The 23864-nt window shown below is 39.8% G+C and overlaps 1 non-coding gene across 1 annotated transcript; it reads left to right on the forward strand.

The window, feature by feature from the left end:
• Positions 1 to 4907: 4907 nt before the first annotated feature.
• On the forward strand, positions 4908 to 5068 carry LOC112440011 (U1 spliceosomal RNA). The gene has a single exon (XR_003028221.1). It is a non-coding gene; the product is annotated as a U1 spliceosomal RNA (small nuclear RNA).
• Positions 5069 to 23864: the final 18796 nt, after the last annotated feature.

A 23864-nucleotide genomic window follows, 5' to 3' on the forward strand; every position in this document is an offset into this window, starting at 1 on the left:
ATATCCAGGTTACTTTCCTGGCCTGATGGACTTTTAGCTTTATCCTCTACTATAGAAGTTAATTTAAACTCCTGGTGAGAAAGCCACACTTAGAGTGAGAATTTTCTGAAACAATGTGCTTAAAATCGCCAATGGAATTGGAAACATAAACCGTGGAGACAAACAGGTGTCAAGTTGCCTCTTCACTTCCAAATACCACAGTTATCAGCAGCCTCACCAGGGAGAATTTGGGACACAGGAACACGTGCCTGTCCAGAACTTAGGCTTTGGGGATCAGATCATTGGACTCTGATGACCAGCCCTAGCACTCGTTTGGTGTGGGTTGGACATGTACATGAACTGATCAAGCTTGATTTCTTCCTCTGTAAAACAGGAACTCTCAAAGCTTCATATTGGGATTAAATGAGATTAAATGAAATAATGGATGGTACATGTCAGTGTTGGTCATAGGGAAGTAAAAGATTGAATACACCAAGGGACAATGGTCAGATCATCTATAAAAATAGAACTGTGACCCAGGATCTGCATCAACCAGCCCAGGAAACTAACCTGTTATCTAGCCAAGCCAGACTTGTAGGATGTCAGACCAAGATCTCTGGGCAAACAATCCAGCAAAACAAACAATATTCCCTGCAACAACTGACCCCAAATGACCAGAACTTGACTAATAACTGACAGCTTTTGAAATTTGTGTCCCCACTTCCAATTTAGGATCAATCAGAGAGAGCCAAATATGCACCCCTAACCAACTGAGTGCCCGGATTCCTGCAGCTTCCCCAGGCCAACAGCCTCTAATCAGGACATTCTCGAGGCCTTCCCTTTTCCCACTGTGAAGCTCTCCCACTCCTCTGCCTGACTTTGAGTTTGCCAAATGCAAGTAACAGTGGCTGACTTTCTTGCTCTAGCAAGTAAAGAATAACAGCCTTGGCTTGTTCTCATTTGGTTGGCTTTTGTTTATTTCCAAAGCATCATTCAATAAAGATTGTGAATCACATAAACAACGCAATAATTTGATTAAATATAAAATCAATGAATCATCAAGTAATATGTCTGCAGAGATTCAGGCTAAATTTATACAGCTTAATTTATGTTTCTCTTTTTCTTAGTTTTAACGGAATCATTGATAGCCTCAAATTCATCTTATTTCGCCGAATGATTTTCTTAGTAAATCATTGATGGGAGTTATGCCTGGCTTACATTCCATTTTACTGATCTGTAGTGTTAGTTAACTTTACAAACCAATGTATTGGTTTTTTGTCTTCTAAGATCCCGAAGGGCAAACTTTCTAACTTGTCCGAGAGAGCCACAGGAAGGGACAGTGCCTTTCACAACAGGCTGGGTCCTCTCTCTTCCTTCCCCGATCCTTCCAACGTGTCACAATACACTGGGTGAAATTGGTTTGGGCTCTTGAATAGACTCTTCACAAAGCCTGGTGGATTTCTTGGCTTAGTCCCCCGTGGTTGTGGAAGTGTATATAAATGGAATCTTTGATGATTCATTCTAGTATTTTTAATGGGTATTGAATTTGTGCTATTCATGTCTAGATTTCTGAGGATTTTCCTTTTAGTCTTTTTTTCTCTCTCATATGAAGACATTTTTCTATGCCTTATCAATCTCTTGGATCCTATTTGCTTTTACAATAACTGCCGAACCCCCAATAATTACATCTTCATGGTCACAATTCTTAGAAGAATTTGTGGTTTCCCCACCCATAAATGCTCACTTGGGGCTCACAGAGACTTCTCAGTGGCCATATCTAGATAAAGCACGAATTCACAAATCCAGACAATGCCCCATAGTCTGACACTTTTCCCTCTGAATATATGTTTCCCCTTTGTCCTCTCAACTTAAAAACAACCAAAATCTGTAAGAACAGATCTCTGACCTCTGACTAGCCATAATGCATAAAACCCCTATGGGAAAAAAACACAATTTGGTCATGGTATAATAATTTGTTACACAAAACTCTTCTACCCCAAGTTGAGAGGAAAGCAACAGAAAACAAAAACAAAAAATCACTGAATGTGGTTTCAATAGTGTCAATGGAATGGTGATAATTTATTACAGTAACTTAATTAAATTGCTGCTCTTAACAATGGGTAGTATGGCACAGAACTCATTACAAGTAGCCTGAAAATCTGCTGTTAATTTTAACCTTGACATGCGAAGTCCTAACAGAGGAGATTCTGGTTAGAAGGAAAATAAGTGATATATTTTAGTCATCATGAAAGACAGTGATATACTTTCAATACTTAAAGAAAACCGAAGCTGTGTGTTTCTTTTCATATGATCATAAACATAGATGCGGAAAGGAGAGGAGACGGGACACATTTCATTGGATTTAAGGTTCTGTGACAGGAGAATAATATTGGAAAAGTAGCCATGGGATAAAAGAACTCAGCATCAATTTATATACATATAAATCCACTTAGCCTCAACTTATGCTGCTAAATTACCTTCCTGAGACCTAAGACCTGCTATTATATGTGTATGGAATATGGAATATGTGCTATACCTACAAGGCAAGTGATTTTCTTGCTAACATAAAATTGTGCCAGGTTAGGGAATTCCAGGAGTTATTGGAGTTTCTAAAGGGACGTTTTGGAGAGAAAATATGTTGATTGCATCAAGCAACTGCATGAAAGAAAATGCTGAGAAAGCTGAGTTCATGCTCACAGTGGATAGCAAAGAGGGAGAGGACATCACAGTGAGGTGAAGGCAGGATTCTCAGCTCTGCCCAAGGAAAAAGTGCTTGCTCTGAGATTTTCGTCTCTACAGTTGTTCCTGGGATAGAATATAGGTGCAGTCTCACCTGATTATATCAGGAATGCCATGTGGAAGAAAGATTATGTGTATCCTCAGAGACTGAAAATGTTTATTTCCCCAAAACAAAACAATGTAATATAACTTGGAACGTTCTTGTAAAATCTAGATTTGTTTTGATAGGAAGATAAAGCTGATGGAATACCATGCAGGGATGGTGAGTAGATTTATTTTATATCTAAAATGAGTAGTCATTTGTTTTTTCAAGTCATGACTTCAAAAATTAGCATGCAGACTTGGCTGGGAGAGTTCTCTGATGGCTGGAAGTTGTGTGTGGGTGTGTTTATGCACATTTTGTTTTTTATACTAGCTGCATTTGACCTATTTTTCCCCACACTGGGGATGGTTTGTTGGGCCCATGAACACTTTGAGGAGCAGGTCTCTGGGAAGGCATTTTCTGAATCAGAATGGCTGGTTGCCCATGTAGTAATCATGAAGAAGGAGATGCATGTTGAATGTAAAGAAGGATCCTTTGACAGACAAACCAAGCTGACACTAGCTTATGGGAAAAGAGAATGCGCTGGATCATAGAACACAAAATTCTAGCTTCAGACATGGTTGGATCCAGGGGCTCAAACGCTGTGGGTATCTCTGTCTCTCCCGTACTTCTGATGGGCATTATTCTTAGGACAACTCACTTCTTGCTGCAACCAAGTGGCCCTTGGTCAGTTGGAGACCTGCTTTGTCCATGGTGTAAATATGTAAAATAGGGTCAATAATCCCTGTGTCACAGGGTTTACAAGGGTCAAGTTAGACAATGTAGATAATGAACCCAACACAGCACCTACTGCAGGATCAGTACTCTAGTTCAGTATCCAGCACATGGTGGAGGTATTCTTTGTGTTTTTAATAATCATCATATGGTCTTTCTGGGATTATCAATGTCCTATAGAGAAATTAGACATTGTTCTGATTACAGGATTTCAGGAAGATGTGCTTCTTTGTGATAAACACCACATCAAGGAGAATGGTGATGCTCTATCTCCAGCTCAGTGCAAAGGAAGGACTTTCTTTTTTCTTTTTTTTTTAGACAGAGTCTCACTCTGTCACCAGGCTGGAGTGCAGCAGCATGATCTCAGCTCACTGCAACCAAAGGAGAGACTTTCAATGTGGTTTGTGTGCTTCATTTCCCCTCAGTTGCAACACTTGTGCCCTTTCTCTCCCAGTTCACATCTGCCCTCCTCCCATTCACTCTCATACCATGATACCCAGTGAGCACAGCAATAGCCCAGGGGGAAGATGAGACCTACTCCCAGGGGCTCATATGAGGACCCTGTGGCTCTTCCACACATGGGTCAGCCAGGGTTTGAGGATTCCCCTGAGGATCATGGCTCCCTCCTCTTGGCACCATAACTATCATGAATTGCAATATTATGGGTATCTTTAACCCATACCCAATGTATTAGTCCATTTTCATACTGCTATGAAGAAATACCCAAGACTGGATAATTTATAAAGAAAAAGAGATTTAATGGACTCACAGTTCCACATGTCTGGGGAGGCCTCACAATCGTGGTGGAAGGTGAAGGAGGAGCAAAGGCACGTCTTACATGGTGGCAGGTAAGAGTGTGTGTGCAGGGGAACTGCCCTTTATAAAAATATCTGATCTTGTGAGGCTTATTCACTATCACAAGAACAGCATGGAAAACCCACCCCCATGATTCAATTACCTCCCACCGGGTCCTCCCTTCCACACATGGGGATTATGGGAGCAACAATTCAAGATGAAATTTGGGTGGGGACACAGGCAAACCATATCACCTATTGCCAATTATTAAGTAACAAATGAATATATAACAACCATAGAAAAATGTAGAAGTTTTCCATGTAGAAAACATATTCTAATCACAGAAAAACCGTAGAAGACACTGTGATTGGTCAATTCAATATTTATCACTACTTTCCGTTCATTTCTAAGGACACTCCTGTGTTGGTTGGTTAGCTACATGTCCAGCTAAAAGTCTCAATTTTGTAGACTTCCTTTCATCTAGTGGTGACCTTTTGACATAGTTCTGGCCAATGAGAATCTTAATTTTCTTGGGTGATGCTCCTAGGAAAACTGCTGTTTTCAGATCAAAAGAAACACACTCACTTAGTAGGGGAGACATCATGATCACAAAGGTGATTTTCCCAGGGCAAAGCTTATCCATTGCACTCCACATGTGCTGACCCATCATTTTCCCAAATGTGATAAACTCAACTGCATAATTGTGGCAGTAGGGAACTGCATTTACACTTTCCCCTAGTTAAAGAAATAAGAAAATAAACAGATCGAGCTGGACCACTATTTTGGCCCCTTTTCCTTCTCATGTGTCTGGAATACAAATATGATGCCTAGAGGTAAAACTGCCATCCTGTGAGCATGAGGATGGCGCCACACCCGACAGTCATAGAGCAAGAAAGCAAGAGGGGCTGGTTCCCTGGGGACAGTTTGGAATTCCATTTTCTATCCATAGCTGTATACCTCTAGTGTTCACTTATCTGAAGGAAAACGGGTTTGGATAATTCACTTTTGCAAGTTTGTGTTACTTGCAGCTTAAGAAAACCCTAATGGGTACCAAGTCTAAAATATTGCAAGGGAAAATAAAATGCAAAGAATCTTAGCAAACATCATAAAAGACACCAACAAAAATTTGGCCATGGGCACTTTTAAAGGGTATAACAGTAAATTAACTGATACACACACACACACACACGCACAGGCACACACACGTATATGCAAACATACACACAAATATACATGCACATTCTTCTTTTCCATTGATATTCTACTATCACTGGACATTAGGAGTGCACATAGAAAAATGTCAGAATAAATTAGTAATTTTTTCTCCTTTATTTATTTTTTTAATTGAAGAGGAGAGATAGCATTAAAGTTTCCCCAGAAAATTTGTATAAATGCCCTTATTAGAAAGAACTAGCACCCTAGGAGTTTTCTTTACTGTCCTATGGCTGGAGCAAATGACTTTCTATTTTGCCCTATTATTGCAAAATTGCAAGGATCAGTGAACATTGATAATTGAAGCATGAAATGGAGGCCACTTTTACCTGAATTATAAATTTGTGCAATTGCTCTTGGAGAAAATAACTTGCCCAACTGCCAACCTAACTCTGCAATCTGAACTAGGCTATCAGATTTCATGAGAAATAAATGAGTTGGTCTATATTAACATAATATTTTATGCACATTTAATTTTGTTATTTTAAATCATCAACAAGATAAATTTATAAAGACTATTACAATCTTAAGAATCATGCAATAATTTCACTGTCAGATGAGACTAATTTTACTCTTATTGGAAACAATGTAGGTCAGACATGAATGATATTTTTCCTTTTCCTTCTGTTCATGCTCACCTCCTATTTCTAAGAATGGTGTGTGGAAGTCATGGAAGTAGAACACACCGTATCTCAGTGAGGAATTTTGTGCCTCTTCCTGGTTCTTGGCATGAGAGGCCCAATTACTGTTCATGGGGGGAAAAAAAAAAAAAAGACATGCAAAATTAAAAGCTGAAGGGGTGAAAGTAGGCAACTTAAAAAAAAAAAACACAGAAAAGTCCCCACCAAGAAAAGCCATTCAAATACTAATGGCTTTTGATTTGACATTGAATAATAGAGTTATTTAAAATAGTAGTTCAAGATATGAAACAAACCCACAAGAGTTGAAGACTTTTGGTAGCGCTATGAGAAGCTGGTATGTGAACAACTGCATCTGGATGTTGCCAACCTAAGGAGGACCACCAAGGCCATCTCTCCTCATTCCTGTAATCCCAGCTACTCCAGAGGCTGAGGCAGGAGAATCGCTTGTACCCTGGAGGTGGAGGTTGCAGTGAGCCGAGGTCGTGCCAGCCTGGACAACAGAGTGAAAAACCATCTAAAAAAAGAAAAAAAGATGATGAAAGAATTATAGCAGAAATACAATAATTACTTTGGAATTGTTTCTTGTAAAAGATTTCTAAAAAATGGATCATAGTTTTCTAAATTATGTCCATTGTTTAAAATGACTTTTACCAAACTATCTGAAAAATAAAAATGGAAAACAATGCACAACAATACTGCTATTGTGTCTCAGGTTGATTTTCCTGGGTGCAGACCCTGAGATGATGTTTGAGGGGCAAGAGATGACGTTTGAAGGGCAAGATGTTCATTTGCGCTACCACCTGTGAAGGGAAAGGGAGGAGGCAGGGTTGGACAGAGGTAAGGTCCAGCTGTGATGTCACCAAGCCTCCCTGCATTATGGGCAGCCGGGGTGGGGAATTGATGGCAGAGTCGTCTTGCAGCAAGCTCAGGGCTTTGCTTCCCACCTGTTCAGCTTCTGGATATGGGCACCCAAAAAAAGGGGTGGCCATGGGCAGGGTGGCTCACTGCAGCTGAGGCTGACCCTGGAAGGGCTGCGAGCTGGACCTGGTGTCTGCTGACCCCACTCCCTGCCTCTGGCCAGTGAGTTCTTCCTGAAGAAGGATCTAGAAGTGCATTTGTGTGTCTAATGAAGTGAAACATGCAATGTTAAAATTTTCAACAGTGGGAGTTCTCCATGCTTTCTTTACATTATCCAACAATTTAAAAGCAAATGGGCTGCACGGTGTCTCAGTCCTGTAATCCTAGCACTTTGGGTGGCCAAGGTGGTAGGATCACTTCAGACCAGCCTGGGCAATATAGTCAGACTTCTTCTCTCCTACTACTACTACTACTACTAATAATAATAATAATAAAAATGAGCCAGGTGCGGTCGTGTGTGCCTGCAGTCCCCGCTACTTGGGAGGCTGATGTGGACTGATCATTTGATCCAAGGAGATCTAGGCTGCAGTGAGCTGTGATGGTGCCTCTGCACTCCAGGTGAGACTCTGTCTCAAAAAAAAAAAAAAAGAAAAAGAAAATGGCCTTACTCGTAATTTATTAATAAGGGTCAATTATTATTATAAACTTATTTTAAATATATCAATATATTTGCCTAATTAATAGATTAATTAATATATAATTAATTAATATAGTAATATGTATACCATCCATACGTTCATTGTAAGTGTTAAGTTATTAATTGATTCGTGAAATGTGGACTGAAGACCCTGGAGACGTCCCTCCTTAGAGTTAAACCTGGTGCTCTCTCTCTAGCAGGGACTGTGCCTCTGTGACCCTGCGGCTGGAATAACCCTGCAAGAGTGGAAAGAAGTCAGAAGGAGCTCGGCTCGCTGAACACCCGGGCTGTGCCCCTGAACTTCTTACTTGAAGAAAGCCCCTGATATGTCTACTCCATCGTTAGGAGAATTTGGAGCATATGATGGTGGCTCCCCTGCTTCTGCACACCCCTAACCCGGAATTGGAGGGGATAATTTGCGTCACTACAAAAAGCTATCACGGGCGGATGGTTCTCTTGACCGCTCAAAATAGGTTTTCAATTCCATTTTCCAGCAGAGCAGCTGGAGTCTCTGGAATTTCTACGTCCCGTGCCTCTGCCTTCCACCTAGCACAGGACAGGACCCCCGAGGGCGGTGGCCCTGCAGACAGCCCTTCTCTAGGACTGGGCACCTGCCTAGGGAGCCTGAGATGAGGTCGGCCTTGGCTCATCACCTGGAGAGAGTGGATCTGGGAGGCCCGGGCAGCGCTACGCAGGGCCCAGCCTGGGTGGAGCCCCCGAGGCGGGGACGGTGGAGCCCCGCGGACCCTGGCTGGGGTCGGGGCAGAATCCAGGCATGGGGCGCTCCAGGTGAGACGAGGAGTCCTCAGCCCAGTGAACTGTGAGGCCAAGGGACCCTGGGACAGGGCGGGCTCTGGCCACTAAACAGCAAAGCAGGCAGAGACATCCTATGCCGTTCCATGTGGGAGCCTCAGACTCTCAGGAGTCCTGGCGAGCCCCAGGGTCTTTGGCCACGTTTGGATGGGTCGGGTGGCGCCGGGATGCAGCATTTCCCCAGGGCTCTGAGGAGAGAAGGGAACGGGAAGGTTCTGGTCATGTCGGAGGAGTGTGGAAAGTTGCTTTTCCAGTAGAAATATCAGGTCTCACATTTACGTTTAGGCAGTTGACAAACTTTGAAAAGCTTTGAACTTTTGTTTGGCATTGAATCCACATCATCTGTCGCCCATGTAAACACAGCAGAATTCCCTAAGGACTGGGTGGTGAACCCCCACTCTCTACGGGGCTCCAGCCCCATGCTGTCTCTTGCTTGGCTTCTGACATTAACAACGGAGCAGAACATGTTGTCATTTATTTGTTGACATTGCGGATGAAGGAGTAGAATCCATTTTGCGGGGAAAGATGTAGAGACATTGATTGGATGTAGCCACAGGGGATCACTGGGTGCCTTAAAGAGAGCAATTGCAACTTCGTGCTGGGGTAGAAGAGACTTGAGTGAGGTGAGGACTGAGTTGCAGGTGGGGGTGAGGAATTGGAGAGAGCGAAGTAGCAGTTTTAAGGAAGCTTGTGGTGGGGAGAAAGAGTTACATGAGTAATGACAGGGATGTAGAGGGCTGTTTATTTTTTTTTTTTGAGATGGAGTCTTGCTCTGTCGCCCAGGCTGGAGTGCAGTGGTGCGATCTTGGCTTACTGTAAACTCCGCCTCCTGGGTTCAAGCAATTCTCCTGTCTCAGAGTAGCTGGGATTACAGGCGCCCACCACCACGCCTGGCTAATTTATGTATTTTTTAGTAGAGACGGGGTTTCACCATGTTAGCCAGGCTGGTCTTGACCTCCTGACCTCAGGTGATCCGTCCGCCTCGGCCTCCCAAAATGCTGGGATTGTAGGCATGAGAACAACCGCGCCTGGCCAGATGGAAGATTTTAAAGCAATTTTTAATGCTGACGAGTATACACAGAAGATAGATTAAATATACAGTAGAAAGGAGATAATTTATAGACCGGGGTGCCTAATGATTGAGGGGTAGCATGGATGAGTTCCATGGTACCTGGGGAGAAGCTGAGCTGAAACAAAACTGAGGCACCTGCTCCTGGTTAACAGGAGAGGAGAAAATGGTGAATGAAATGCAGGTGAGTTTGTAGAATGGCAATACAAATCGGAGCTAGATCAATGGCTAATCTCTCAAAGAAGTTAGAAACAGGGGCTTCTGTTGAAAAATACACAGCTTTCAGAAGTGAAAATATTTGAAATAATCATTGCAGAGAATAGGAAAATGAATTAATTATAGCTTGCAGACTTTAATAGATTGGAAGAGAATGAAGTCTCTTTCTTTTCTGCTTTGTTTTAATCTAGAGATATTTTTCTCCTGAACATTTCTGTATTTATTGTAAAAATATACTATCTTTTTAATTTACAGAATTTTAGAAATGATTGTGAATGAAAATATAAAAAATCTTTCCTCTGAATATGAGGTAGCCTATCTGTCTACTACGTATTGTTTTTCCCATTTGCCATTTCTATAACAAGCTGGTAGAATTTGATATATACAGTGATTTCGAAAAGAAATACATATGTCTTTGTTTGCTGTTGCTTATTATGGAATACCTGAACGTGGGTAGTTTATAAAGAAAAGGGGCCAAGTGCATGGTGAGGGGCGCATGCGGTCTCTCTTCTTAAAAAGCCCCCAATCCCATTCCCGTGAAAACCCAATGAATTAATTAATTTATGAGCCCTTATGATCTATCATCACTTAAAGCCCCCACCTCTCTATACTGCCAGATGGGAAATTACATTTCAACAGAGGTTTTGGAGGAGATAAATATTCAAACCATAGCAATATAATGAACAAAAATTAAACAAAAGAATAAACTATTATGGTTTAGCAACCCTCCTTTTGCCTTAGAATGAAAATGACTGGAAAAGTTTTTTTGATTCATGTAATTCAATGTAAAAAATAATGAATAAAAAGACAGTGAAAGATAATAAAAACGAGCTGCATTTCTGAACAACTTTATAAAAGCATGACTTTATATTTCAGAAGTATTGTATTGTAACTTTCATGTGTCTTCCACTTTTTATTTTACTAGAAACAGTCACAATGATTGGTTTATTATTTGGTTCAGGTGCCAAGGAAATTTAAATTCATATTAATCCATTAATCTATCTTTCACTTATTATTTGTAAGATGTAAAAGAATTCTGCATATGCTTTTTTTGTTGGGTATACATATTAAAACACATTTTCACTCTGATCTGCATTTCTACTTTCTGATATTGAATTGTTCATTATTTTAATGTAATTTATCACTATCTTCTTTTATAGTTTTTTTGTGTTCTGTTTGGAAAGTTTTGCCTGTTCTTAAGCTAAAAGATATTCTTGTATATTACCTTTTAGAAGCTTTATTGTTCTTTTATGAATTAGATATAAAATTCACTCCAAAGGGATTTTTGTCCATTGTATAAAGTGGGGGTCAACATATTATTTTTACTGTGAATATCCACTTTAGCTATTATAATTTATTCAAAATCATAAATAAATCATGATATTCTTTACAACACTGCAGTACCAGCTTTGGAATAAATTACATGTCCATTTATGTGTGGGTCTGTTTCTAGATCCTATAATAGTCCATGCTCTATTTATCTCTGTCAGTTGGCATCTTTCTAAAAATTCTTTCAACTTTGCTATTCTTCTTCAAGCTTATCTTGGCTATTCTTGGCCATTTGCATTTCCAAATGGATTTTTGCTTCATAATTTAAATCTCTATAGAGACCTGCTGGAATTTTAATTGAGATTACATATATCAATTTGAATAAAATAGAGATCTTTAAACTATCAAGCATTTCAATTCATTTACATGGTATTTCTATACATTTATTTGTCATCTTAAATTTCTCTTAATTATGTTAAATAATTTTCTACACAGAGGCCTTACAAAACTCTTGTTACAATTATTCCTTGCAATTTCAGGGTTTTGTATTATTATAAGCAATATTTTTAAATTTTTATTTTCTAATTGTTTGTTGTATGCAGAGTTATAATAGATTTTTGTATATTGGTCTTTGTTATGGACTGAATTGTGTTTCTTAAAATTCATATATTGGAGTCTTGATCCTCAATACCTCAGAATGTAACTGTATTTGAATTTAGGGACTTTAAAGGAGTATGTAAGGTAAATGAGGTCATACGGATGAGACTCTAATTTGATAGAACTAATGTCTTTATGCGAAGAGGAAATTTGGACACAAAAGAGACACCAGAATTAAGTGTTCATGGAGGGACAGCCATGTGAAGTAGCAGCAGGCAGATGGCTATCTGCAAGCCAAGGAGAGAGATTTCTAGGGAAACCAGTTCAGCTGACACCTCCATCTTGGACTTTTGCCTCCAGAACTGTGAGACAGCACATTTCAATAGTTTAAGCCTCCCAGTCTGTGATATATTGTTATGGCAGCCCTAGCAGACTAATAGAACCGTGTATCCATAAACTTTGCTAGTATATGCATAATATATATTAACGTATATGTATAATATATACATAATGTATATAAATATATGCATAAGTATATAATGTGATCTCTGCAAATAGTGACAGATTTATTTATTCCTTTCCAATCTTTAAGCCTGTTTTATTTAAATTTCTTGTATTATTGCCTTGGCTAGGACCTCCAGAACAACACTGAAGAAAAACTTGTTTCATACATCATTCCTGATCTAAGGGCAAAGTTTCATCAGTTACCTATTATGTATGTTTTCCTTTTTAAGTTATTTGAAGTAAATCTTTAACACATAAAATTTCGTTGTATTTCTATTTTCAAAGGGTTTTGTCAAAGTATTGGTAGAAATTTTTCAAACGACTTTTTCTGAATATTTTTCAGATTCAGAATAAGGTTGCAAGATATTTTACATTTTTTTATGTTTGTAAATCCAGTCTGCCAAGCTTTTCATTTAGAGTATGTAATTGGTTTATACTTAATGTAATCATATATACTCGTGCTTAAAAATGTATCATTTTCTTATTAGTTTTTTTATTTTTAACATCAGTTCTATATTTCTCCTTTTCTTTGACTATTTTTTGTTAAATATTTTTATTGCTCTTTTTTTCTAAAATAATAGTTTTAACGTATACAGTTTCTTACTATTTTGAGTAGTTACCCTAGAGTTTACAACATGAATCCATTATTTATGAAGTCTGGTGTAAATTCTTATTTACCTTCAATGATCTTCAGACCTTTTAACTGCATTTACTTACCTCCCTCTCATATCTTGTACCTTTGTTGCCCTGTATTTCATTCTCTAGATATTTCAAAGCAAATGCCTTATGATTTTATATATATGCTTTAGGTTTACCTACATATTTATCATTTTTTCTTGCTTTTTATTATTCCCATTGTCTTTATCCTTCCTTCTGGGATAATACTGTTTTTTCTAGGAAGTGTCCTTTGGTTACAAATTCTACCAGGTTTTGCTTGTTAGAAAATGTCTTTATTTTGTTTTTGTTTATAAATGATGCTTTTCATGTGTATAGAAATCTAAAGTGACATTTATTTTCTTTCAATAGTCTGAATATTGCATTTTCAGGTTTTCTGACCTCTCTTGTTTCTGTTGAGAAGTCTTTTCCTTGAAAATACAGATAGGAGCCTAAGAGAGATATGGGGCATGGTGATAAGATACATGTGGAACTGGCACTCTAAAATAGAAGAGGAGAAAAAAAGGAGGAGGAGAATCAATATTTGAAGAATCAAGGCCTAAAACTTTAACCAATTGACAGATATCAAACCACAGTTTAAAACTCAATAAATCCTAAATCAACTATGTATAAAGAAAAACACACCAAGGTCAGCATAATAAAACTGATGAAACTACATACAGAAAGAAAATCACAAAAGCAGCCTTTTTTTGAAGGCACACATAAACAAGTTATTTATTTTTATTTTTCAAGGCCTTTCTAATTGTTCTTGGTGGAAGAGTTGGTCTGCAGCAAGCTAATCCACAGTGACCCAAAATAAGAAAATACACTGTTGACAGTTTTTAAATTTTTATTATTTATGTAATTATTTTTAAATGCAGCCAGGTCAATATGAAATCAAACAGTAGGAAAAAATGCCCACAGGAATATCGTGTAATACATGCATGATTTTCCTGCATCCATTATCCCTTAGTCCACAGAATGTGCACTAGCTCCTGGCATGGAAGGATAGTGGCCCATGGGCTCATAGGCAATATGGAGTGGTCAGGACGTTCACGTTAAAGAGACCAAGACTGGGAGTCCACCGGGTGGCTGGAATCTGATTCTGCTAAGTGTGAGCTCTGGAACCCCAGAGGAATCACCATTTTTTCTCCTTATTTTCCTCATCTGTGGGATAGGTCTACTAACAACTCTTCCTTCCCCATGGTATAGATGTCTTATATAAACCTTGCAGCATTATAGAAAGGGGATTTAAAGCAATGTTTTTTTTTCCTCCTTATAATTGTGTTATTCTGTACAGAGGACAGAGATTTCTATATGAGAAGACAAAACCAAATGTATTCTCTGGGTAATTTTGTATTATCTATAGAACCAGTGCTACTTAAAATGCCCATGTTTTTTCAGTCCTTAAAGTTTCATGAACTTTAGGGGCTCATAGAGAAGATAAGCTATGTTGACACCATTGACTGTTTGCAGGTAGCTCAAGGTACAGTTGGTTCTGACCAGCCTGGAAACATGAGACACAAGGTCAAATTATCTATTTCTCAGATCTGTCTCCCAGGAGAGAGCACCTACAGGAGGCTTGGTGTCCCAACAGGGTCACTGCCAGAGCTTTTTGGAAGCTGGAAGCATCTGTCTCAACCTTAGGAAGATTCACTCGAGTACTAGAGAGGTGAACATCACTCATGTCCCTGAAACAAGTTGATTCTTAATTACTCACTGCTCTAGTCACACCTCAGGTTCTAGAGAAAAGAATTAATGCAGATATATAATCTTACTAGTGTTGTTGTTGTCAGCATTTTTTCTTTTCCCTTTCCTTCCTTCCTTCCTTCTTCCTTCCTTCCTTCCTTTTTTTTTTTGTGACGGAGTCTTGCTCTGTTGCCCAGGCTGGCATGCAGTGGTGCAGTCTTGGCTCACTGCAACCTCCTCCTCCCAGGTTCAAGTGATTCTCCTGCCTCAGCCTCCCGAGTAGCTATGACTACAGGTGTGCACCACCAGGCCCAGCTAATTTTTGTATTTTTAGTAGAGGCAGGGTTTCACCATGTTGTTCAGGCTGGTCTCAAACTCCTGACCTCAAGTGATACACCCAACTTGGTCTCCCAAAGTGCTGGGATTAAAGGCATAAGCCACTGTGCCTGGCCTCAGTATTGTTTTCATACGGATTTGGTGGAAATAGCATCTCTAATACTCTTAATAGCATTCAAAAATGGCACTACGATATTGATGTAATGGTGTAAACTACAATTTATCTTTATGTATACATGAGCGAATGAAAGATGCATGACAAAATGAATCCATCACTTCACAACTTGAAAAGAAAGGGATTTACAGAACCAATTGCTGTGCGAAATTCCCCTACGGGATGAATGATTACAGATGGCTCGCGTGCTCCTAGTGAGAGCAGCCATCCTTCCTCCCTGCCAGCCCTGAGAATAGAGAATTATGAAAGCAGATAAGGCTGAAGGAAAGGAATTTAGGGGGTATTATTAATAATAAAGAGGAGACGACAAGTTGAAATGTGGTGATGATCAAAACCTAAAAGCTTTGTAACTCCAAATTGTGATGCACTTTATTGAGAAACTCTGTATGGTTTTATTGGTATAACTACAGTGTAAAGTTTCCTTTTATAATTGCCGTCCTTGAAAAATGGCTAAAATTTTTATTGTGTTGTGGTTATAGAAACCTGCCATTTTTTTTTTTGTAAACTAATAGTGTACTTCCCATAAAGGTAAACAAAAGAAAAAGAAACCAAAATACAGGCTACAAAATAAAAGTAGGGTATAATTAAAATAATTATTGTAACTTAAATTGAAGGAATAAAATATAAATTGTTTTAGGAATGGCCCATGTAGGGAAACTTCAGAAAAATACCAGAAGCAAAAAACAACTTATGATTTTGAGGCTGAAGTATAATCACACAATCTTATCAGACTCAATTAATATGAGAGAAATTTGATAGGACAATGAAATAACTAATATTGAGTAAAACCCTAATCAGGTTTCTCTCTTAGCACCAACCAGTGCCTTGCCTTCATTTCTTTTTGTGAAATTGGTGGATTACATTACTCCTTCTGAGAGAAAGGAAGAATTATCAAGACATTTCTAATAAGATTTGCCCATGCATGGGGGTTCAAATAAAGAATCTCTTACGTGCTGTGCTCTTCCTGGCCCTGCCTCTCCCTCAACCAGCCCTCTTCCTGTGTCTTCCTAATGTCTCTGCCCCTTTGCTCTCTAAGGTGTGGCCATGATCGCTGCTTATCTGAGGACAGTGGCATGAGCTCCTCCCCCTGCCTAGGCTGCCTTTTCCACTCTCCCTGCCTCACTTCCATCTTTCCTGCCCATCTCAGCATAAACCTCACCCTGCCACGTGTCCTGGACTCCTGGTCTAAATCAGTCCTCCTGCCCCAGGTGTTCTTTTTCATGGCTGCCCAATCTCTTCACTAATAGGACCCTTCACATCTTGGATTAATGAATATATTAGTTTTCTTGCGTGTTTATTATCTGTCTGCCCTGCTTGATAGAAATCTCCTTCAAGGCAGGAACCAAATTCCTTTTGGTTACTAGACATGGACTTCAGCCTAGCACGTGGCCCAGTGTTGTTCCTTTAAATATTGACTGCTTGGAACATGGTGCAATGTCCTCAGTCACTATAGAATGAGATTCCATTAAAACCTGATGATTCCTTTGTGTTAGGCTCTAATTTCTTTTTAGAAAAACTTCAGAATGCTTTTATTGATTGCCTTTGAATCCCACGAACAGCTGTGAAGTTGAAGGGATAGTTGTCTCCATTTTATATAGGAGGAACTTGAAGCCAGAAATAAAACAACTTGTCCTAAGTTACCTGAAAAGTGGCAGACTCTGGTCTCGAGTCCAATGTTCATGTCTAGTAATATTCTTTATATTAATAGTAATAATCTGTCATTGAGTAAGTACTGCCCGGAGTTTAATTCATCTTTTGATCCTACTATCAAAACAATATTCTGATTACCTTTATAGAGAAGTGAGAATACCCACAGCAATATCTATTTCCAGAAGAGCTTCTACAAATTCTGGCATCCTGGAAGCCTGCAAAATACTTAAAAAAAAACCCTGAAAAATAATAATGATTCCTCTGCTAGTTTCTTCCTATACAATATCATATTCTTTCCAGCAGTGGAGAGAGGTAGAATTGTCTCCTTCTTGTAGAAATGAGAAAAACCAAGGCTCAAGAAATTATGGAAATTGTCTTTGGTCACACAGCAGATAAATATAAAGATTAGATTTGAAGTCAGGTATCTATGATCTACTCCAAAGCAGCACTTGATCCGCTGATCCACAGAATATTAGACCTCAGAGAGTAACCCTTTGTGCCTCCAAATTAATTTCTCCAATAAAGCAAAAGACATTGACATCCTAACAAAGAGTCTTCATATCACATAAATATCTATGTTTACAATGACCCTCGTAAGTATTCCTTAGCAATACTTACTAATTATTTTGCAATTAATTTACTATTATTTTTGCATATTAATTCATTTCTTTTATGAAAGACAATCATCAGTTTTGATGAGATGTGAAACAAGCTTGAATTAAGGTAATCAAACAGGCTGTGTTATTCTGTTTGGACTACCATAACATACCACAGACTGGGTGGTTTAAACAGCAGGAATTTGTTTTCTTACAGCTCTGGAGGCTGAAAGTTCAAGATCAAGGTGTAGGCAGGATTGGTTTCTGGTAAGGCTTCTTTCCTTGGCTTGCAGTTGGTGGTTTCTCTCTGTGTCCTCACATGGCCTTTCTTTTGTGCGTGTGGAGAGAGGGGAGGGTGAGTGAGGGAGGAAGGAAGCACATAAAGGAAAAGGAGAAAAGGAGGGAGGCAGGAGAGAAAGACAGACGTGGTAGCTCATGTCTATAATTCCAGCACTGAGGGAGGCAGGAGAGAAAGACAGACGTGGTAGCTCATGTCTATAATTCCAGCACTTTGGGAGGCCAAGGCAGGTGAATTGCTTGAGTTCAGGAATTCGAGACTAGCCTGGGCAACATGGTGAAACCCCATCTCAACAAGAAATACAAAAATCAGTATGGTGGTATATGCTTGTAGTCCCAGCTACTAGGGGGGCTGAGGCTGAGGTGGAAAGACCGCTTGATCCCGGGAGGTTGAGGCAGTGAGCTGTGATGGTGCCACTGTACTCCAGTCTGGGTAACAGAGCAAGACCCTGTCTCAGACAAAAAAAAAAACAAAAAAAAAAACAAAGACAGACAGAAAAGAAAAAGGGGAGGAGGAGGGGAGAAAGAGAGTGAGGCAGAGACACCCACATACACAGAGAGAGATCCATAGATTTTTTTTGATATTTCTTTCTCTTCTTATAAGGACATCAGTCCTGTGGGATTAGAGTCCCACCCATAGGATCTCACTTAACCTGAACTACCTCCTTAAAGACCCTTTCTCCAAATATAGTCATATTAGGGGTTAGTGCTTCAGCCTATGGCTTTGGGTAGATGCAGTTCAGTCCCTAAGCCAGCCCCTTCCCTTTGCTTGTAGTTGTCTTGTTTCTATGGATGCAACAACTGTCCTCTGAAGGAATGCCTACATTAGCAGGGCTCAGCTGTTTCTAAGATAACAGAGGTTAAAAGGGTGCTTTCTAAAAGTTTACCTAGATATAACTGAACTTTGGGGGGTTTAAAGTAGATCATGCTTATTTCACTCATTTTTAAACCCTGAAAATTCTTTCTATGCGATATTCTTGGGGAGAGGTTGGTATTGTGTTTTAGTCAGCATTGGCACTATTCGATATTTGTTTCATCATGTTTTAATTTGTGAATTTGATAAAATGGCATCTTCAAGTTGATTTCATTTTGGATACACCATGGGATTTTTCAAGAAAGTATTTCTAGCTTCAACTATAGTAACCACTATTTAAAATTACATATATTTGAATGTTTAGATTCTTGAAATATTGGCCATTATCTTTTTAACAGTAATTTAATATTTCAAACTAATTTGAAATATTATCGATGACCTGTGGCATCTTTGAACTTACACTCTAAGAGTGGGATGATTACTCAAATGAGTTCCCCCATAGTAATTTACAAAGGTACATGATTTGTGGAGATACCTAAATCACTTTTGGCATGGTGCTTCTAAGTACGGGGGACTTTAATGCTAGGAAGATCATTCTTGTTTCTACAATATCAGAAAATATACCACTTTATTGAGGAAGTTGTCTCAATTCAAGAAATAGTTGTAGCATATGGGCTAGTGCATCGAGTGCTGTCCTGGTTCTGCTAGAGGTATTGCCCATAAAATCTCTCATTAAGTCTAAAGGAAAAAGCACGGCCATATATAAACACGAAGCCCATTCTAATGGCGAATATCACAATAAAAAGAAGCACAGAAGGCAATCACAGATTAGCTGAAGGGAAAGCTGCCTCTGTCTGTGAACGAGGTTTCATGATGGAGTAATATGGCTGCTCCACTTTGAATGGAGGGAGCTGGAAAGTGGGAGGACATGAGCCCAGAAATGGGAACGCCCAGGTAGTGTGGTCTGAGGATGCCCATATTGTACTTTTAGAGAAACTAGTGAGGAGATTGTGAAGGGCTTGGGGTGTTGGGCTGAGGGGTGTGTAGGCCACAAGGAACCATGCTGGTTGGATGAGATGGCCCCCACCCTTGAGGGGCTTCTGCCTGATGTGGGAGATGGACCTGATGGACCGATAGAGTCAACGAAGTGGTGGATGCAATTCCAGAGACATGCACGAGCTGTTGAGAGAGCCAAGAGGGGCCTTTCCAGGGTCAGACCAGTAGATGCTTTCCTGGTAAACAGAGTGGATAATTAGGGATACTTGCAAAAACAAAGTAATTTTACCATTATTAGTAGTGAATATATTTCCTTTTCAAAATTATGTTACAAAAGGGAATAACAAAGCTATGGGTTTCAATTAGTTTACATTCTTATTTTGTTCTAAAATGATATTTGGTAATGTTATTCCAACAACTGACTTTTCCTAATTGGAGGAGAGAATATTACTTTTAATGCTTTAACTCAAAATGTTCTAAGCTCTACAAAATGAATATATACATATTTTAAAGTTAGAATTTACAAATGCCAGATCTACAATTTACTTCTTCTGGGATTAAAAAGACTTTGGAAGCTTTGCCTTTTAATGAAAATAATTCCAGTCATATTAATAATTCATTGTTTTAAACATCGAATAAAATGAGTTATTCAAGAACAGAAAATATTTAAATTTGCTTAAAAAAAAAACTTGTGAACAATTTATGCTATGTGGTTTGCTAATCTAACTGTCGAGTAATTGTTTTATCATTTTAAAAATCCAAAAGTGAAACTGGAATGCTCAGGCTTTGTGTTCCATCTTTGTAATTGACATGCCGTGTTAGATTCCAAACTGGTTCCATATCTTTCAGGTTTTGATACATGAGAAGAATTTTAACCTGGACTTTCTCTCTAGTAGCAATCAATGTATGCAGTAAGCAATTCACGGTGCCACAAGGAGAAAGAAACCCACGCTTTTGTCATAAGTACAAATCAATTACTTTTGCTTATTTTACACCTTTGAATCATGTATTTATTCATCATTAAGATTTTAGTGTATATAAGGACAAAGTGTTAGCTACTGAAAATAATGCAAAATGCTAAGAGATAAAGAGCTTTTTTCATAAGGGCACAGTCTATTTAGGGATACTAAATATGTAAACAGATGTGTATGATAAAAGGGAAACAGGACAAGTTCCACTGGAGAGTCCACAACTTTAAGGAAGACTGAGGAATGAGTGACTGCTTCTGCCTGGAGGGTCAGTTACTTTGGAAATAGGAGAAACTGGGTTTGTCCTTGAAAGCTGATGTTAGAGCGGAACTGTTCTTTCCTGCCCAGACGTTTCCTTCTGTGTGGGAAGAGCCTAATAAGTGTAACACGCTGACCTCTGTCCCCCTTTCCTCTCTCTGTACTAAGATTTATGAAATTACTGCATTGATAATCAATGAAGAATGTCGCTGTTGACTGTGCGCTTCCCTTTTTTACTCTGGGGTGTGAACTTGCCTGCAGGGAGTGCGGTTCTGCTCTGCTGGTTTAGGCTTCGTCTTACCTGGGCAGGTGGCTGTTGTCCAGAGGCCTGTCCCAGTTGGTCATGACTCACGACTGGGTGGATAGGTCTGTGAAACTCTGAAATTAGTTGGCAGTCCCAGTTGACCTGTAATCATTTTTTCTATCTTATTCTGTGTTAGAACCTACCAGGCAGCCATTGAAATTCCTCGTCACCTTGCATGGAAATGGGAGTGTCCCGGCACCAGGCTAAGCTGCATTTTCCAGCTTCTTTTGCTGTTGGACGTGTGCTACCTGGTGGGGGAGTCACAGCCATGAGACGTGAGAAGTGACACCAAGGCTTCTGAGCATTGTGTGTGACCTTCCTCTTCACTCTTTCCCCTACAGTGGCCGGATGCAGATGAAGACGAAGCCCTGCGGATGGGTGTGCTGCGAGTTGAAACGATCCTAGGCTCTGAATCGTTGTGCGGAGCAGTTCTACACGCCAACAAAACCACGTGCCTTGGACTGCAATTTTTATTAAGTACTCGATATTTTTTCATATACATAGTAAAAACATATAGAGGGTTGTAACCATCCAACGGGTTCACCTTGTCCACTGCCTAGATAGAGCCAATTGATCAAGACAGGGGAATAGCAATGGAGAAAGAGTGATTCAGGCTTAGCCAGCTGTGTGGGAGACTGGAGTTTTATTGTTACTCAAGTCAGTCTCCCTGAGCCTTCCGGGATCCGCGTTTTTAAAGACAATTTGGTGGGTAGGGGCTCGGTAAGTGGGGAGTGCTGATTGGTCGTGTTGGAGATGGAATCGTAGGTGGCCGTATTTAGGTTTTCTTGGTGTCTTCTGTTCCTGGGTGGGATTGCAGAAAAGATTGAGCCAAATTACAGGCCTGGGTGGTGTCAACTGATCCATCGAGGGCAGGGTCTGCAAAATATCTGAAGCACTGATCTTAGGCTTTACAATAGTGATGTTATCCCAGGAGCAATCTCAGGAGGTTCAGATTCTTACAGCCAGAGGCTGCATGACCCCTAAACCTTAATTTCTAATCTTGTAGCTAATTTGTTAGCCCTACAAAGGCAGACTGGTCCCCAGGCAAGAAGGGAGTCTTTTTGGGAAAGGACTATTATCAATTTTCTTTTAGAGTCAAACTATAAACTAAATTCCTTCCCAAGGTTAGTTTGGCTGATGCCCAAGAATGAACAAGGACAGCTTAAAGGTTAGAAGCAAGATGGAGTCAGTTAGGTCTGACCTCTTTCACTGTCATAATTTCCTCAGTTATAATTTTTGCAAAGGTGGTTTCAAGGTCAGAAGCAATTATATTTCTAGGCTAATTTAGTCCTGTATTTGCAGATCCTGTTGACTTGAGATACTGGGTAAATTAGTAAACACAAACAGCATCATTTGGTTCAATATAGGGCACCTCATTTAAACTATTTTATTAATTAATAACAAAAATGTAGCAATTAGTTTATTTCTACCATCTCAAAAATGGTTAAATTGCTCTAAATCATTCTGTTTCTGATTTGTTGTGAACATTTTGGTGAATTGGCACACAGTTAACTCTCACATCGACAGGGAATGCCCTGAGAGGGTGCAGTGGATTTCTTTGACCTATGCAGCAACACCTGCCATGGCCCTGAGATACAGGGTAGTGTGCTGTTGCTGTTGCATGGTTAGAGTCAGAGAACAGGAGTTTGGGAAAAGTGGGTAAGGAAAAAAACTCTACCTCTTACTAACTGTACAAACTCAGCAAGCTATTTAACCTCCATGATCCTCATTATCTTCATTGGTAAATCAAGAACAAACAGGGTTCTCACCTTATAAGGATGTTAAGGGATGTAACTTATGTGAATCATGTGGACAAAATTCGGCTCCCAGCAGGTTACGGATCAGTCATAGATATCATCAAAGTTGTTCTAAATGTTGAGAGACTCCCATCACATCTGCAGGTGGCCCCAGGGAGAGTCTGGGTCAATGCACAAGTTTGATGTAAACACAGAGGAGGCAAGCAGGCATGAAAATTCAGAGGTAGAGGGGTGGAAAGTATGTTCAGGAATGGCCAGGCTAAGAAGGTGATTTTTGAACAAAGACCTGAAGGACACAGGGGAATTAAGGCCCTGTATACACCTGCTCAGGCTGTCACAGCAAATCAGAGAGCGGGTGCTTAAATAACAGAAATTTGTTTTCTCATAATTCTGGAGGCTGGAAGTTCAAGATGGGGGTGTCAACAGGGCATTTGCTCTGAGGGCTCTCTCCTTGGCCTGTAGATGCCATCTTCTCCCTGTGTCTTCTCCCTTTGTTTTCCTAGAGTCTTCCCTCTATGCATGTCTGTGTCCAAATTCACTCTTCTAATAAGGACACCAGTCATATTGAATGGAGGCTTCATTTTAACTCTACCTCTTTAGAGGTCCTGTCTTCAAATACAGTCATGTTCTAAGATAGTGAGGATTTCAACATATGAATTTTGGGGCATACACATTTGAGCTCATCACTACAGCTAAGAATAGAAACTGCCTGGTGGATTCTAGAACTGAGACCAGTCCCCTCCCTAGGACAGAGGGAAAGGATAAAGGATAGAGAGCATGAAGGAGATATGGGCCAAGGCAGACAGGCCAGGTCGGCTGGCACAGGGGTGGGTTGGGGTGGGGAGATTCTGGTTTTACTCTGAGTGATGGGAGATGATGGAGGAGAGGCAGGGCCTGATTTAGATCTTAAAGGGACCCCTTCATTCTGTGGATAATAGGTGGCAGGGGGTCTGTGCAAGGCCAGCAAGAACAGTAGAGCTGCCAGGAAGCTACTGCTATTTGATGCTATGCTCAACAAAACAGTGCTTGGATCATGGACCTGTGGTGGATGTCGTAAGAAATGATCATATTCTGGGTCTATTTTGGTGTCATACAGAAAGGATTGGCTGAGGAACTGGATGTGAGGGATGTGAGAACGAAGGATTTGTTTTGAAATATGTGTAC

Source organism: Pan paniscus, chromosome 4 (genome assembly GCF_029289425.2).
Source record: "Pan paniscus chromosome 4, NHGRI_mPanPan1-v2.0_pri, whole genome shotgun sequence".
NCBI classification, from domain to species: Eukaryota; Metazoa; Chordata; class Mammalia; order Primates; family Hominidae; genus Pan; species Pan paniscus.